The sequence below is a fragment of the Schistocerca piceifrons genome, chromosome 4 (genome assembly GCF_021461385.2).
Source record: "Schistocerca piceifrons isolate TAMUIC-IGC-003096 chromosome 4, iqSchPice1.1, whole genome shotgun sequence".
Lineage (NCBI taxonomy): Eukaryota > Metazoa > Arthropoda > Insecta > Orthoptera > Acrididae > Schistocerca > Schistocerca piceifrons.
The window spans coordinates 103584805-103603279 of record NC_060141.1 but is presented as its reverse complement, the minus strand read 5'-3'; the positions used below and the strand labels follow the sequence as shown (position 1 = coordinate 103603279).

Here is an 18475-nt window from a genome sequence, read left to right as displayed (position 1 = left end):
CCTAGCTTCAGACATAATATCATATCGATATCGGCAACCAAAGTAATTATGGGCTTCAGTGGAGTGCCATGCCGCCAAGATTAAAGCCGCCAGGCTCAATTGCTGCTGGCATACTGGTACAGTTCACATAACACGCAAAGGGCTATGGCGCCACATGCGCAGGTTACGACGTCACACACACAGGTTGCTTAGATGCAGTGGGAGAGCAGTGCCATCACAAAAAAAGTGCGCAGAAGTAATAACAATAAAAGATGGGAAATTCAAAAATGCTGTAGAAAGTTATAAAACCCGAGATGGGAAGTAGCCCAGTTTTATTCCGTAACCTCTTAATATCATAATCCCAGATGAAAGTGGTTTACCACTTGTGGTGATTATGGTATCATGTTCAAAACTATCCAAACAATCTGATGAGCATAAAATAGCGCTGTGTTCAAACGTATCTCAATCATCTGAAATGAGTAAACTGGTATCATGTCGTGAAGTAACTAAGGAATCTGAACCATAAAGTCATGTCATGTTCAAAAGTATCCGAATTTATCAAAAATATATAAAGATATTGACAACACTGGCGCTATACACGGTATTAACACGTCTAAAATGTCTGTATAATTTATAAAAAATAGGAAAGAATACACACGACGTTTAAGTCAAGTGTCATAATGTTTTCCATTTGTAAAATATCTGACCAAAATATACAAACTATGTAAGTTACAGCAGTTCCATATGTAAAATCTTTGAATGCAATTTGTAGGCTTCGTCAGCTAAACACACACACACACACACACACACACACACACACACACACACACACACAATGTTAATCAAGTGTCGGAATGCCAGTCCCACAACTAAAATGTTTTTGATACTGGTGAAGTGTTGGCAGAAGAGCCTACACCGTGTTGCTAGAGGAGGCCGAAATGCACGCTGTTAAGCTCACGCAGATTGGCGTGAGGTCTGGAACAAGGTAAAGTAATTATCCTATAAAGAAAAGAACGTAGCCTTGGAATACTTAACTTTAATCCACAATTGGAGAACATCGCTCTTGTGTATAGATGCTTCACAATATAAATATCAAATGCTATGGCGCCTTGCTAGGTCGTAGCAAATGACGTAGCTGAAGGCTATGCTAACTACCGTCTCGGCAAATGAGAGCGTAGTTGTCACTGTAGCATCGCTAGCAAAGTTGTCTGTACAACTGGGGCGAGTGCTAGTATGTTTCTCTAGACCTGCCGTGTGGTGGCGCTCGGTCTACAATCACTGATAGTGGCGACACGCGGGTCCGGCGTATACTAATGGACCGCGGCCGATTTAAACGCTACCACCTAGCAAGTGTGGTGTCTGGCGGTGACACCACAACTGGTGTAAGTGTTTTCACGTCTGATCTGTTAGTATAGATTATCAAAATACACGCGACACTCCAGACCTAATTTACAGGTCAAGTTGACTGTACTCAAATAAAGTATTTTTACATTTAATCAGTTAGTTTTATTGTCCTACAATTGTACAAAATGTTCATTAGCTAAAATAATGTGGCAGCTGTTGGAAGAGCGCAATTATTGTACTACTTACAGGTTTAAGATATACCTAATGTCTAAAACCTTAGTGTGAACTCTTCAGTTGCGAGTCACAATGCTGTTTCAATGTCTGTATTGTCTTTGTTATTTTTCCCCAACAGTTAAAATATATGTGTTTAAACTAATACGCTAAGCAGGCAATAGAGTAATAGCTGACATCTCATTTTCAGCCCAAAAGAGGGTATGATACTAATGGTAGAAATATTAACTTACATTGGCTAACCTAGCACCACTGTAGGAGGACAGAAGGTAGTGCACATCACAAAATATAATTAAATTCCTTGGTTGTCTAACGAAGTTTTCTTAACTACTTCTGATGTTGGGCCAGCCTGTGACTATCTTTGACTTGTGCACTTTCGAGGAAGATTACGACATATACGGCTCAGAACTATGGAACCAAGGTTGTCTAAAAAAGTTTACACACTGCATCTCCTAACTCAACTCCAAAAAAATACCAATACCTACAGCAATTTTATCGAGAACTGTCACATTTTCTGATACTCCGCCACAACAAACCGTACTTGAAACTGTGCGCTTTGACCTGATCTTTGTTTTCGTAATAGGTAAGTACAGGGTGATTCAAAAAGAATACCACAACCTAAAAAAATGTGTATTTAATGAAAGAACCATAATATAACCTTCTGTTATACATCATTACAAAGAGTATTCAAAAAGGTTTTTTTTTCACTCAAAAACAAGTTCAGAGATGTTCAATATGGCCCCCTCCAGACACACGAGCAATATCAACCCCATACTCCAACTCGTTCCACACTCTCTGTAGCATATCAGGCGTAACAGTTTGGATAGCTTGTAACCTCCCCACAATAATTTTGAAAACGTATGGGCAATATTATTTAAGAATGCTAATGGACACTGCTCTAAGCGTAACCTGCCCACAATCAAATGTACTGACAATGGCAACAAAAATGTGAAATTCGCAATCTGACTCAAATATAAATCCTTCAAAAAATTAAAGTCCATTCAGTGACAAGAAAATTCAATTAAACCGAAATATCGGTCTTTGGCCCTGTGTAAAACAATCAGAATTAAAGTCTTACCTCAGAATAAATGGATGTCACATATCTGCTCTTGTTGTTGCGCACCGCTTGGAGGAACTGCATTGCAAATAATAATATTCTCTTTTTTTTGTGATTTTAGTGGAATTTTTCTTCAAAAGAAGTGGAATGAAATGGGAAGTGCAACGAAATCTTGAGTTCAATAAAAAATTAAATTTTTGAGAAAATGCTTTTGAAATAAAAAAATTATTATTGGGAGACTTGTTGGAGAATAATTACAATAAATAAAATTTTTCATTATCTAATGATTATATTAATTAACAGTATACCTTATTCCTCATCTTGACCAGTGTTGCCGACCGCCTACATCACACAACCGCACTGGGCTGCTACTACCGACCGACCGCTCTGCATGACGACTACAGACTGAGTACTGCTCTCAACTAGACAGAGCTACAGACTCGCAACGACTACTACTGACAGACTCGCAACGACTACTACTACTGACTGCTACTGACAGACTGAGAACCGCTCGCAACACTCGCGCGGTCAAGCGCATACTCTCTGGTCACAGATGCTACAATGCCTCGCCATCGCTGCTATGTTACATACGTGTTTCATAACCCTCCACTGGGGGGGCAAAAATTTGGCAGCGATGGTGAGTCATTTGGACTTGCCAAGCGCGGCAAAATTTTTCTTTAATTAACAAAATTCTACAACTTACAGAGTATTTAAATGTTGTGCACACGCACTAAGTACAAAATATATCAGACAAAGACAAAATGTGAGTACAAAACATAGTAGCAAATCAGAAAAGTATATACAAATTATTTGACAGATAAAGTGCACAGGCACTGAAAAAATTCTTTAGCATATTCAGAACAAATAAACAGACTGGCAAGAATAATTAGATGTAGTACATAAAGTATATGTTGTGCACACGCACTAAGTACAAAATATATCAGACAAAGACAAAATGTGAGTACAAAACATAGTAGCAAATCAGAAAAGTATATACAAATTATTTGACAGATAACAAAGTGCACAGGCACTGAAAAAAATTATTTAGCATATTCAGAACAAATGAACAGACTGGCAAAAAAAATATTATGTTGACAAGTGACATAAGTGTACTCGCATTGGAGTTCAGCGAATCGAAAAATGTATAACCTATGAACATAAATGATGTTACCAAAAAAATTTTTTTTTTTTTTTTTTTTTTTTATGTGACAAGAATCAGGATAGGAAAGGGAAGGATTGCATCATGGTTGTAGCACTTTAGATTGCACACAGCTGCTCTGAAAGTCCATATCTTTCCACAGAAGTACAACACCAAGTGACACAACTTGAAGTTCTTTTCCCATCAGAATTTGTCAGTGCAGCCAAGACACTGAACTGTCGTAGTAATGTTCCATGTTTTCATTTTGGCAGTACATTACGTACACCAAACAGTGGGACCATAATAACGTCTTCATTGCTCACGGTGGTGGACAGCATGTCGTGTCAACACCACACTCTTACAAGGCACACCAACGTAGACTTAGTGCAAAACCAAATATAGTGCTCCATGATCACTGGGATAAACAGGACAAATGGACATTGCAGTAATTCAGGGTAGTCAGCTTATGAGGTGAAGGACATCAAGTCACATAATATTGACAATTACAGACTTAATTAGTAGTTTGTGGCATTCATAGCCCAGTTATTGAACATTTCTGTACCAAGTATGTAGTATTACAGAAAAATGTTCATTAATTGTTGTACATAGAATCAGTAGCCTTCTTTTCCTGGTTACAAAGCATTATGAAATAATCGCATTCTTTTCAGTTACAGAGTATAATTAAGAGTCATTAACCTTCTCCTAATTACAGTTAATTAATCATTTGTCATTCCAATAATCATTAGCCTTTTCCTAATTACAGTTAATTAATCATTTGTCATTAATTAATCATTTGTCTAATTACAGTTAATTAATCATTTGTCTAATTACAGTTAATTAATCATTTGTATAATTACAATTAATTAATCATTTGTCGTTAATTAATCATTTGTCATTCTAATATAGTAAGAATCATTAGTATTCTCCTAATTACAAAGCATTATTAAACAGTCACATTCTTTTCTGGTTACAAAGTATCAACATTGGAAACAAGAGCTAATCAATGGCATAATTAATCACAATTCGTGGAGTGACATTAATTATTGGCACTCAGTGGCCAGCAAGTATTAAATAGAATCATCATTCAGTATTATTCAGATTATTACGAAGTCATTATTAAAAATCAGTTAATTACAGTCAAATCATTAATAATCACAGGCATTATAAGTGGTATCATTACAATAAACAGTGTTCCTCCTTCAGTAGTATTCAGACCATTACAAAGTCATTATTAAAATCAGTTAATTACAGTCAAATCATTAATAATCACAGGCATTATAAGTGGTAACATTACAATAAACAGTGTTCCTCCTTCAGTAGTATTCAGACCATTACAAAGTCATTATTAAAATCAGTTAATTACAGTCAAATCATTAATAATCACAGGCATTATAAGTGGTAACATTACAATAAACAGTGGCAGTTATTAGCTAGTGACAAAGCATTATTTTGAATATAGTCTCATTAAGAGGTCATTAATCAAGTGACATGCTATTCATAGTTGATCAGTATTATTCAGAATTATCATAAACTAGTGACATTATGTGGGACTGGTAATACATTTTTTTTTTTTTTTTTTTTTTGGTAGCAATGCATTGCGTTGGGATCGATAATTAATTGCTGATACATAACACTATTTGCTTTTGACCTATTGCAGTAAATGAGGATAGGTAACGTCATTCGTCATGAGTCAGCTGTAGCAAGATTATGTAACAAGGCAGTACATGTGATCACATTTAGAAGTGATAAACACAAATGGGTAAAAAATAAAAATGCAAGTACTAGAACAGGTATAATAACTAACAGGTTTAGTAAGTGTCATGAAAAACTTCTCCTGGAAAAAATACAAAAACGGATTATTGACCTGAAAGAAGAAACGCACACTATGCTGAAAAGTAGTGAACTTCGAATTAACAGGCAGTGAAGTGTGTATAAAAATGTATTCCATAGCTGTCCTTTCCAAAACTTTCAGTCATCCTACTATGCAATGTAACACCTGCTGTCAAAGCAAACTGCAACAAATACTTAAATAACTACGTAGCATAAATACATTACTTCAACATTATCCTCATCTGTAAAGAAAAAAACTTCATTATCCATATCATCATAACCTCACCATTATCATCACCTGTAAAGAAAAACTTCATTATTCATAATACCATATCCTTCATCATTATTCATCAGTATTCATTATCATCTGCAAAAAAATCACTTCATTACTTATTACATAACTATTCCTTATCTCTAGCATATTTCATCACTAAAACTAAGATGTGTAGTTCAGTCTGACAGCCTGCATCAATCACCTTGTAATCTGAAAGAAAAAATTAGTTAAGACTGCTATTCTGTGATGAGTACAGTATAGTCTTGTTAATGCTTGTTAATCCTGATCCATTTACTCTTCCTCATAAAGTTATTGCATCTCCTTTCGTTTATCCCGTAGGTGAAATTCCCATTTCTGTTAAATTTATTTCTTAGAATCATCATTCCTTTCTGAAATTGATGAACAAAGATTAATGTCCTGCATTTAAATCATATACCCACTAAATAATGACTGGTTTATGGTAACATACTTAAGCATACAGCATAACATGACAGAAAACGTAATATGTCAAAAACATTGACAGTGTTCAAATGCAAAATGTACAGATAATATTACAATGCAGCAGCAAAAAAATGTGAAACAGTCACGATGTTGAGATGTCATAAGGCAAAAAAAATGTCAAAGTCGACTGGTGTGTGTTATATCTTAACTATTTCACAATACATACAAACAAAACTGGAGTACAATTATACACACAAAAAAAGTGGAAAATGTGCACGGTCTGATGTGTAACGACAAGAAAAGCGACCTGCTAACCTTACCTTGCCGGGCACTTGCCAAGAAAAAATACGATAATCATCAATAAGTAGTCACATAAATATAATTGCAGAAATAGTCATAAATGTGTAAATTCATCTGGAAAAATATGCACGGTCTGATGTGTAACGACAAGAAGAGCGACCTGCTAACCTTACCTTGCCGGGCACTTGCCAAGAAAAAATACGATAATCATTAGTAATTAGTCACGTGAAATAATTGCATTAGTAAATGGCATCATAGTGTGTTGAATCATACAGTGGTTTCACTCAATAAACGGTTTAATGTTTGATATATGGTGATTGCCTTTCGATTTTCTAGTTCTCAAAGTTTCGACATGTACAACATTGGGGTGAGGGATGCTGCGAATCCGATATGGACCTGCGTATAGAAGTTCAAATTTACTGCACTTACCTTTTAATTTACTGGATAAATAATGTGTACGTACTAATATTTTCTGTCCAACGTGAAAGTCTCGGCGTCTACAAACCTGTTTTTGCTGTCTTCTCCGGCGCTCTGCGGCACTTTTGATGTTGTTCAGCGCAATGTTAATTATTTCGTGGTGTCGTAGGCGACGACTTTTGGGAAATTCTATTAATTCTTTAATTTTGTTCGGTGGTTCAACGTTTTTCAGTATAACAGACGGAGATAGCATAGTGGATTCATTTGGAATGGAATTAATTACATCTTGGAATGAGAGTATGTGTGTATCCCAATCAATATGTCTTTTGTGGCAGTATATTCTACACAGTTTACCAATTTCCTTCATTAATCTTTCACAGGGGTTCGAAGAAGCGTGGTACTTGGATATATAGATCGGAGAAATGTTTCTGGCTCGTAACATGCGTGTCCATACGCTACTACGAAATTGAGATCCATTGTCAGAAATTACTTTCATTACATGCCCTACCTGAGATAAAAAATGTTTTTCAAATGCTTTCGAAACAGTTTTAGCAGTAGCTTTGCGTAATGGAGTGAAAGTAACAAATTTTGAAGTGAGCTCAACAGCGACAAAGATGTAGCAAAAACCTCTGTTAGTTCTCGGAATCGGACCAAAAATGTCTACTGCGGCCATGTGTCTTAATTTCACAGGTATAATGGGATATAAAGGAGGAATATGTGAAGTGGTGTCTGATTTAGCTTTCTGGCAAATTTTACAAGACGCTAAAACTCGTCGTATACGTTTCTCCATGTTGGCAAAATAACAGTTCTGTCTCAGTATAAGAAAACATTTTCGTGCTCCGTAATGTGCGTAACTTAGATGAGTGTACCAGATTAATTTGTTAACCAGTTCGTCAGGAATGCATAATAACCAATTGTTGCTGTCAGGATGAGAGCGGCGAAACAGAATGTCATTGCGTACAGTGTAGTGGTTTCTAATCGTAACATTATTCTTATCTAGCCAAAGGTGTTTAATTTCTTTCCACACATTGTCTTTATTTTGTTCTTGCGCTATGTCCTGTAATGACGATGAAATAAAGTTTTCAAATGCAACTTGCTGAATGTACATGACACTGAAATTTGCTTTGCAGAAGTGGGTTGCTACGTCTTGCTGATTGTTGCTGAGAGAACGCGATAGTGCGTCTGCTATAACATTTTGTGTGCCGGGAATGTGAACAATCGTAAAATTAAATTCTTGCAAATAAAGTTTCCATCTGCTTAATCTATCGTGAGTAAATTTAGCTGAAAGCAAAAATTGTATTGCTCTGTGGTCTGTGTAGACGGTGGTATGTCTGCCATAAAGAAAGTGCCGAAATCTCGTAAAAGCCCATACAACACATAATGTTTCTAATTCTGTAACGGAATAATTTCGCTCAGCGGGTGACAAAATGCGACTTGCAAATGCGATGTTTTTAATTACCATACAGCCATCTTCTTCTATTTCCTGGAAAATATGTACGCCTAAAGCGGTGTTGGAACTGTCGGTGGCAATGGAAAAATTTCTAGTAAGATCAGGGTGCGATAAAAGTGGTGCATTCAACAAAGCATGTTTCAGGTTCATGAATTCAGAGTGTGCTTGCTTATCCCAAGACCAAATACTGTTTTTACCTGTTAAATGGCATAATCTGGGTGTGTCTAAAGCAGAGTGATGAATAAATTTACGAAAAAAGTTAATTAAGCCCAAAAAACTGCGTAATTGCTTCTTCGTCGTAGGAACACTAATGTCACGTAGAGCCTGAAGTTTTTCTGGATCAGGCGCAATGCCTTCTGCTGAAATTACGTGTCCAAGAAATTTTATGGAAGTTTTGCCAAAATGCGATTTACTGAGGTTAACTGTAAGTCCTTGTGCATGAAAAGTTTGCAGCAGTTGTTCAAGAATCAGATTGTGTTCATACCAGTTAGCTTCTGCGATAAGAATGTCGTCTACATACGTCGTAATTCTGTCTTTAAGTTCTGTCGGAAGTATAGTGCTCAAACCGCGAATAAAAGCTGCAGAAGAAATAGTTAAGCCGAACGGTAGTTTGCAAAATTGATAACAGTCGCCGAAACAGAGAAAAGCTGTATATTTTCTACAATTCGGATGAAGTTGAATTTGCCAAAATCCCGATTTCAAATCTAATGTGGAATAAATAGCCGTACCGTGAAATTTCTGTAAAAGTTCCTCTAGTGTCTGTGGTCGATCTGTTTCATTAATAATAATGTCATTAATATGACGTGAATCAAGTACAAGGCGAAGTGAGCCATCTTTTTTCTTAACAATATGTAGCGGGTTTATGTACGGACTAACTGCTGGTTCAATAATTCCCTGATCAAGCATATCTTGCAGCTCTTTTTTAACCTGTTCTCTGTGAATATATGGAATGGGATAATGCTTTGCTTTAAATGTGTCGTGCGGTTTGACTTGAAATTCATACATAAAGCCGGACATAGTACCAGGAATGTTGTCAAAAACTGGAGCTTGCTGTAAAAGAATTTTGTGTAATTGCGTTCGTTCGTCGTCTGTAGTTGCACTGCTCTCTTTAACCTTATCAGAAATTAACTGCATAACGTCGTAGTCAGCTTCGTCTGGAGTATTATAGTTATGTACGTACGTATCCGTGAACAATGTGGGATTACAGTCTATGTTACGTGTTGCGGAAATGACCTCTGTGCGGTTAATTGTTTGTTCTTCCGCAGATAAAGAGTGCTGAAATTCTAAGGCCAATTGTATATTTTCATCCTTTAACATTAAATAAGAATTCTGAAAATCAATGACTGCGTCGTGTTGTACCAGAAAATTCGTACCTAAAATAACGTCTGTTGTTAATAAAGGCACAATCCAAAAATTAGAGTGAAAAGTATGACCTCCAATACAAAATGATAAATGCGTCTGTAATTTAACGTCTACTCCTTTACTCGATACTGCTCCCTTCACTTTTGTTTTGCCTAAAGGTAATGTCGGATAGGCATTCTCTTTGTTGCACTCATTAAAAGTCTCCTCATTTATTACTGATATAGGTGAGCCGGAATCAATTACTGCTGAGAATTTTGATGAACCAATTTTAATTTCGATAACAGGATGTGAAATGGTTTTCTGAATAACTGGTCTTTCCTGTAAAAGAGTGTCTCTGATGTCGTCAAAAGTAATTACATTTTCGTGAACAACATTTTGCGTGTCTAAGGTAGTGCTTGTATTATTGGAAGATGCGTCTTGTGCAGTATTTAGTCAGATTCTATCTGACGTGTTATTATTATTAGGAGGATTCTGTGGCATTTCGACTATTTGAACTGTCCTATTACTTCTTCCAGGCGTGTTACGCTCTGGATGGTACCTACTGTCGGGTTCATTCATGAGAATATGTTCTTGCGTATGATTTTGCTGTTGGTATGACCGACTGTTGTTAGATGTTCGCTGAAAATTGTCTTCATTATTTTTACGTCTGTCGTAATAGTCATTCCTATACGGTGCATTACGATAGGAATTGAAATACTGTCTTCTCTGTACGTAGTTGTTTCCTTGCTGACGTACGTTACTATTTGTTGGACCAGGGGCTATACGTCCACGCGGCGAAACATTAAAGCCTGGTTGACCTTGTGTATTCCATTGTTGGTTAGGTATGTTAACCGGCTGGTTTTGATGTTGTTGTTGTGAAACACCTCTATTGTTACTAAAGTGTTGTTCCTGTTGCTGAAAATTTTGACGGTATTGATAATTAGAATTTTGCCTGTTATTAAAGTTTTGGTAATTGTCGTTCCTAAAACGTCTGTTATCTTTCCGATTGGAATTACGTCCCTGATCATAATTGTAGTACTGTTGTTGACCTTGGTTGTTACTCAAAAAGTTTTTGTTTACAAAAGAATAATCAGATTGTTGTACTTCCAAGAGCTGTAAAAGATCTCTGAATGCTGAAATGTTTTCTTTTTGCTGGCCCGTTAGAAGTGACACTCGTAATGACCGTGGTAATTTAGAGATGCATAGTTGTATAAGTGCGGATTCACTGTACGGTTCACTTAGGTACTGGTTTTGTTGTACCATATGCTCAAAAAATTGCGTTACACTGGGAAAATTTGAGTTTTCATAGTTTGGCAAACTAATTAGTTGGTCTTTAATTCCGCGCTGTGTCGTCTTCGACCAGTACGCTGACAGAAAAGCATTCTGAAATTCCTCTACCGAGTAACACTGTCTCGCGATCGGTCTCATACGAGTTGCCGGTTCGCCTTCCAAAAAACTGCAAATAAATTCAAGTTTATGTGTTACAGGCCAAGTCGGTGGAAGAGCAAAACTAAACTGTTGAATCCAATCCAGTGGGTGAATCTGCGTTCTATCGTTTTTGAAAACCTTAAACTTTCTCACTGACAGAAAGTGTTTGTAGTCGAAGTTATCATCTCTGCATGATGGAACAGGTTCAGGATCGTAAGAGTATCTATTGAACTGTGGTTGTTCGGAATCTAAGTCCCGTACTCTCTGCAGATTACCCAAATTATACGCGCTGCGTGAGTCTGACACATGTTCATAAAGTGGCGTCTGTTGTGTATTATTAACAGAAGTGTTTTTCATTTCTGTTACTTCTTGTTGTAAATTTGACAACTTCCTACGTAACGTATTGTGAGATGAATCGATCTCATTAATTGTCTGCTGTAAATTTTGAAATTCAGGTGTTTGGATAAATGAAACCGGTGCAGTATCGTCTGATTTATTGTCATTAGCATTTTCGATAACATCAATACGACTGGCCAATTCATCACATTTTTCAGTCAGTATCTTAACCTGATCATCGGTTTTAGAATCGGACGCATTAATCTGTTTTTGCAACTTACGCGTAGTTTCGCTCAGTTTTTTAACATCAGCTTTGATAACATCACAATCCTGTGTTAGATCTAATTGTTCGAATCTATCTGTCACTGTTTGAATATTTACTGTGTGTGTATCTGTTTTTGATTTAAGGTCAGAAATTTCATCCCGTAATTCCGCGTTCAATTGTTCTATGGTATTAATTTTGTCGGACACTGTAGTAATATTATTGTCTACATACGTCTTCGCTTTCGCGAACATTTTACGTTTGTCCTCTTGTCTTTGTGCAGTGATTGTTTCCATAACCTGACGTTTGACTTTATTTTGATCTTGAATAAATTTGCGGAAACGCGTATCACTGTTCTGTATGTGCTGACTAAAGCGCTCGTTAATCTGAGTGTTCTGCTGTTCGAATTTCGCGTCTATCTTTGCGTCCATAGTGCGCGACAGTTCTACCGTCATTGTTCTAAACTCGTCCCGTAGTTGTGCAGCTTTTTCAGAGCATTGTTTAGCGACTCTGCTAATTTCGTCTCTGAGTGTATCTGTCGCGGCTGTTTGCATTTCCCTTAATTCTTGCGCAACAGACTTTATTTCTTCGCTATTTTTTTGTGAACAAGCCTCAATTTCCACGCGCAACTGTTCCTTAGTGTCATGGCACTGCGCGGCAACGGCTGTAATTTGTTCACTAAGTTGTTTGAAATTTTCGTCATTATTGTCAAGTTTTTCATTAATTTTATTAAATTTTTTATCCTGTTCACTAAATTGTTGATTGGAATGTGCAGTAAGGTCGTTCTTAAACTGTAGCATTATTGCCATAAATTGATTCACATCACAAGTAGCAGTTGCATTCTCAGTGCTCTGTGATGGAGTACATGCAATTGTCACGTTCTGTGTGACCATTTGGTCATTCCGTAACTTACAAAAAGGATTATCAGTCGGACCTACATTGTCACTCACTATTTCGGAATTAAATAAATCCGTCGTACTTTGTGTATCCTGTTCATTTTCATTAGACAAATTTGTCTGTACATTACTTGGATTTTCTGAATCGGGTGTGTTAAGCTCGACAGCGCTCATTACTATAGACCGCTCTGCGTCATCAATTGTCGTCAAGTTAATAGACGAGACAATTGAGTTCGTTTGTTCATCATTAAGGTGAAAGTCATCATTAGTGGTTGTAATGCACTGATTGTTAGTGGACGCAGGATTGTCAGCATTACACTGCGTGTCACATGTCCTATCGATAAAGTTGTTTGAGTCGGTAATTTCATTCATAATACCTCGCGATACACTATTCACAGTCTTTCGCGGCATTTTTACAAAAGTCAAAATTTTTCACAAAATAAATCACCACAATGCAAAAGCAACACACAAATACAACAGAGCAACAAATTGCCGTTGACCTGTAGAAAGAAAGTCACAATATTATTAAAAGCGTTGCGCCAAATCCTAATTATCTAAGCAAATAAGAGCAGATATCTGATTGTCGCTCAAAAGACTCTCAACGAAATACGATCCTGGACTGGGTGTCGCCAAGTGTAACCTCCCCACAATAATTTTAAAAGAAATTAAAGAACAATACTCAATACAAATGGGAGCCAAGTGTAATGTCCCCACAATAATTTTTGAAAACGTATGGGCAATATTATTTAAGAATGCTAATGGACACTGCTCTAAGCGTAACCTGCCCACAATCAAATGTACTGACAATGGCAACAAAAATGTGAAATTCGCAATCTGACTCAAATATAAATCCTTCAAAAAATTAAAGTCCATTCAGTGACAAGAAAATTCAATTAAACCGAAATATCGGTCTTTGGCCCTGTGTAAAACAATCAGAATTAAAGTCTTACCTCAGAATAAATGGATGTCACATATCTGCTCTTGTTGTTGCGCACCGCTTGGAGGAACTGCATTGCAAATAATAATATTCTCTTTTTTTTGTGATTTTAGTGGAATTTTTCTTCAAAAGAAGTGGAATGAAATGGGAAGTGCAACGAAATCTTGAGTTCAATAAAAAATTAAATTTTTGAGAAAATGCTTTTGAAATAAAAAAATTATTATTGGGAGACTTGTTGGAGAATAATTACAATAAATAAAATTTTTCATTATCTAATGATTATATTAATTAACAGTATACCTTATTCCTCATCTTGACCAGTGTTGCCGACCGCCTACATCACACAACCGCACTGGGCTGCTACTACCGACCGACCGCTCTGCATGACGACTACAGACTGAGTACTGCTCTCAACTAGACAGAGCTACAGACTCGCAACGACTACTACTGACAGACTCGCAACGACTACTACTACTGACTGCTACTGACAGACTGAGAACCGCTCGCAACACTCGCGCGGTCAAGCGCATACTCTCTGGTCACAGATGCTACAATGCCTCGCCATCGCTGCTATGTTACATACGTGTTTCAAGCTGCTGTTATTTCTCGTTTCAAATCATCAATGGCGGCTGGGAGAGGTGGCCGAAACACCATACCCTTAACATACCCCCATAAGAAAAAATCGCAGGGGGGAAAAATCAGGGCTTCTTGGAGGCCAGTGATGAAGTGCTCTGTCACGGGCTGCCTGGCGGCCGATCCATGGCCTCGGGTAGTTGACGTTCAGGTAGTTACAGACAGGTAAGTGCCAATGTGGTGGCGCTCCATCCTGCTGAAATATGAATTGTTGTGCTTCTTGTTCGAGCTGAGGGAACAGCCAATTCTCTAACATCTCCAGATACTGTAGTCCAGTTACAGTAGCACCTTCGAAGAAAAAGGGACCAAAAACTTTATTGGCTGAAATGGCACAGAAAATGTTCACCTTAGGCGAGTCTCGTTCATACTGAGTTGTTTCCCGCGGATTCTCAGTGCCCCATATACAGACATTGTGACAGTTGACTTTCCCGTTAGTGTGGAAAGTTGCTTCATCACTAAACACAATCTTTGAAACGAAAGATTCATCTGTTTCCATTTGAGCAAGGATAAAATCACAGAAATCGATTCTTTTAATCTTATCAGCTGCAGACAGTGCTTGAACCAATTTCAGACGATAAGGTTTCATAACTAACCTTTTTCGTAGGACTCTCCATACAGTTGATTGTGGAATTTGCAGCTCTCTGCTAGCTCTGCGAGTCGATTTTCCTGGGCTGCGAACAAATGCTAGCTGGATGCGTGCTACATTTTCATCTCTCGTTCTCGGCTGTCCAGAACTTTTCCCTTTACACAAACACCCATTCTCTGTAAACTGTTTATACCAACGATTAATACACCACCTATCAGGAGGTTTAACACCATACTTCGTTCGAAATGCACGCTGAACAACTGTCGTCGATTCACTTCTGCCGTACTCGATAACACAAAAAGCTTTCTGTTGAGCGGTCGCCATCTTAGCATCAACTGACGCTGACGCCTAGTCAATAGCACCTCAAGCGAACAAATGTACAACTAAATGAAACTTTATAGCTCTCTTAATTCGACGACAGATAGTGCTTAGCTCTGCCTTTTGTCGTTGCAGAGTTTTAAATTCCTAAAGTTGTGGTATTCTTTTTGAATCACCCTGTATAACTGCAAAATGTGCCAAATATTGTATGTTAGTTTTGAAAGTACTGTTGGCTTTTGTATGTCAAAGACGTTGACGGAGAAGGTACACAAAGATCTCAGAACATGAACGAAAGTTCGATTTTTTACACAACAGTGAAACATGCTTGACATCTAGTGATGACTTGGAGAGACATATCGCGGTATTTCATGAGTCTCGTGTGTACTGTGCAAAGTTGCTTGCTACCAGTGGTTATATGACTAACTTCGCTTAATAGATCCATCGCATAGTACAAGTTTTGTCCCTAAATAGTGATGCTGTCTTCCTCGTCGACACAGCCCCTCTTCACACAGCCCACATCTTCAGTGCTGGTTTCGTGACCACAAGGATGAAGTGTACCATCTCGCTTACTCTCCACAGTCTTCATATGTCAGTACTGTGGACCCTTTTCCGTCTGAGCCACCGCGGGCACAGAGGATAGTCCGTCTGCAGGGACTTATCCCTTGCACGCTCCCCGTGAGATCCACATTCCCATCATGTCCACACCACTACATTCGTCTCACGGGGAGCGTGCACGGGATAAGTCCCTGCAGACGCACTATCCTCTGTGCCCGCGGTGGCTCAGATGGGTAGAGCGTCCGCCATGTAAGCAGGAGATCCCGGGTTCGAGTCCCGGTCGGGGCACACATTTTCAACATGTCCCCAATGAAGTACATCAACGCCTGTTTGCAGCTAGGGTGTCCATTTAATTATCATTTCACTCCTAGCAAAGCTGCATGGTCATCCATGGCAACTGTTCTTTCGGGAACAGATACTACCATCGTATATAGTTAAAAAATATTGCATCCCGGCCATCGACCTTCTTGTGCGAACGCAGACGCTTAGCCCGAACTCGTACGGGACTTGGTAGATTAATCTGCCACGAGTAATGAGTATGATGGGCAAAAATCTATTAGGCGCACTACGAATGTAGTGGTGTGGACATGATGGAAATGTGGATCTCACAGGGAGCGTGCAAGGGATAAGTCCCTGCAGACGCACTATCCCCTGTGGCCGCGGTGGCTCAGATGGAGAGTCCCGGTCGGGGCACACATTTCCAACATGTCCCCAATGAAGTACATCAACGCCTGTTTGCAGCTAGGGTATCCATTTAATTATCATTTCATTTCTAGCAAAGCTGCGTGGTCATGCACGGTAACTGTTCTTTCGGGAACAGATACTACCGTCGTATATAGTAAAATATATGGCTTCCCGGCCATTGACCTTCTTCTGCGAACGCACACGCTAAGCCCGAACTCGTACGGGACTTGGTAGATTAATCTGCCACGAGTAATGAGTATGATGGGCAAACATCTATTAGGCGCACTACGAATGTAGTGGTGTGGACATGATGGGTATGTAGAACTCACGGGGAGCGTGCAAGGGATAAGTCCCTGCAGACGCACTATCCTCTGTGCCCGCGGTGGCTCAGATGGATAGAGCGTCCGCCATGTAAGCAGGAGATCCCGGGTTCGAGTCCCGGTCGGGGCACACTTTTTCAACATGTCCCCAATGAAGTACATCAACGCCTGTTTGCAGCTAGGGTGTCCATTTAATTACCATTACACTTCTCTTATTGTTATCTGAACTTGGCACTGTATTCCTGGAAGAAGATGATAAGATTCGCTTGATCACGATATAGTATCTGCATATACCCATTCGGAGACGACTGGACGCTGTTTTGAATGACAACAGTTTGCCTATACCGAATTAGGTATATTAATGTGTTGTGTTCTTGGTGTTTCCAAATTTTATCCAACCCTGTATAAGAGACAATTACTTAGGGAGGATGGTCATTAGATGTATAAATCTTACATGCACCCTAACAAGAAGCTGTGTTTACGGCATGTTAACTACCTTTTCTTGTAATTATTTGATGAGAAAAATAATTAAATAAATTACTAATTCAAATAGAAAGACAGCCAGGTTCGTATTATCGTTCAAAAGATGGTTGGGAATAAATCGATGCTGTTGTATACATCAAGTAAACCTCCATGGCAGATTTGTATTTCGACGTAATAAGAAAAACATCAGTTATAAGAAGAAAGAAAGTTTATTAAGCATGTTGGATGTAGGGACTTTCACTGACTACTGTTATGAGTCAGTAAAATAGTATAGGGTACACTTTGGTGACTAACACCATTATTATCAGAGTTACCTGTATTTATATTCTAGTAGGGTATGAAATGGCTGAGCATTTATCATCACCTTTGGTAACGAATCTGATTATTTCATTTGGAGTATTATTTTACATTTTTCAGATGACAGTGTAGTTATCAGTAAAAGAGTATTAGTGGTGGTTATACAACTCAAAACTTAAAGTAATGCAAGAGAGCACAAAAGCTCCTAAAACATGGTGGAAACCAATATTAGAATTCAGAAACAGTTTGTTCTCTTATATAAAACAATTTTAAAACAAACAAAAAATTTAAAAAGAAGCTAGATAATTCGTAGGCCCCTGATATAATTATGCTTGACAGCTGGGCACGTTGCATAAATCGCCTTAAGAACCTTAACCATGGTAAGATTTTAGAGATAGCCGTGGCCAACCGATTAACACAAGTCACTTCGAAAAATGCATGGAGCAGATAGGGCAATAAATTTGTGCTACAATCACACAGAGTCAAACAACACAGGTTTGCATGACGACTCAGTGTATGTTAACACTAATATCTGCCCAAACAGCTTTCGGAGCGGGGAATCGATGTAGAGATCTGAACAGTGTACATACGGCATAGTCGAACCAAACCAATGACTTTGTACACATCTCTTGGGAAGAAGAGTGAACAACGACCTAGAAAAGACGTCATGCCGATCCGAACCGCTTGTCCGTTGCTCCACGCACTGCCGCTGTCTCCAGCTCCACACTGCACGAAGAATACACTTCAACTGCCCGCACTGTGCTGTTCCAAGGCGTCTACTGACGTCCCCCTAGTAGCCGCTTTTGAAGCCTATCTGCTGCGATAACCGCACAAGGGGCTAATACGCACCACGTGGTGACACGCCAGCTAGAAGCCGGTAAATTGAGCCGCCACAGCTCAGTGTGAGTGGAGGACTACGTAGAAAGCAGCATAAGAGT

The 18475-nt window shown here is 38.5% G+C and overlaps 2 non-coding genes across 2 annotated transcripts; both read left to right on the top strand.

Annotated features, from left to right (window-relative positions):
- The first annotated feature begins 15966 nt into the window (after positions 1–15966).
- On the top strand, positions 15967–16041 carry Trnat-ugu. The gene has a single exon. It is a non-coding gene; the product is annotated as a tRNA-Thr (tRNA).
- A 771-nt stretch (positions 16042–16812) lies between these two features.
- On the top strand, positions 16813–16887 carry Trnat-ugu. Its single transcript has one exon. It is a non-coding gene; the product is annotated as a tRNA-Thr (tRNA).
- Positions 16888–18475: the final 1588 nt, after the last annotated feature.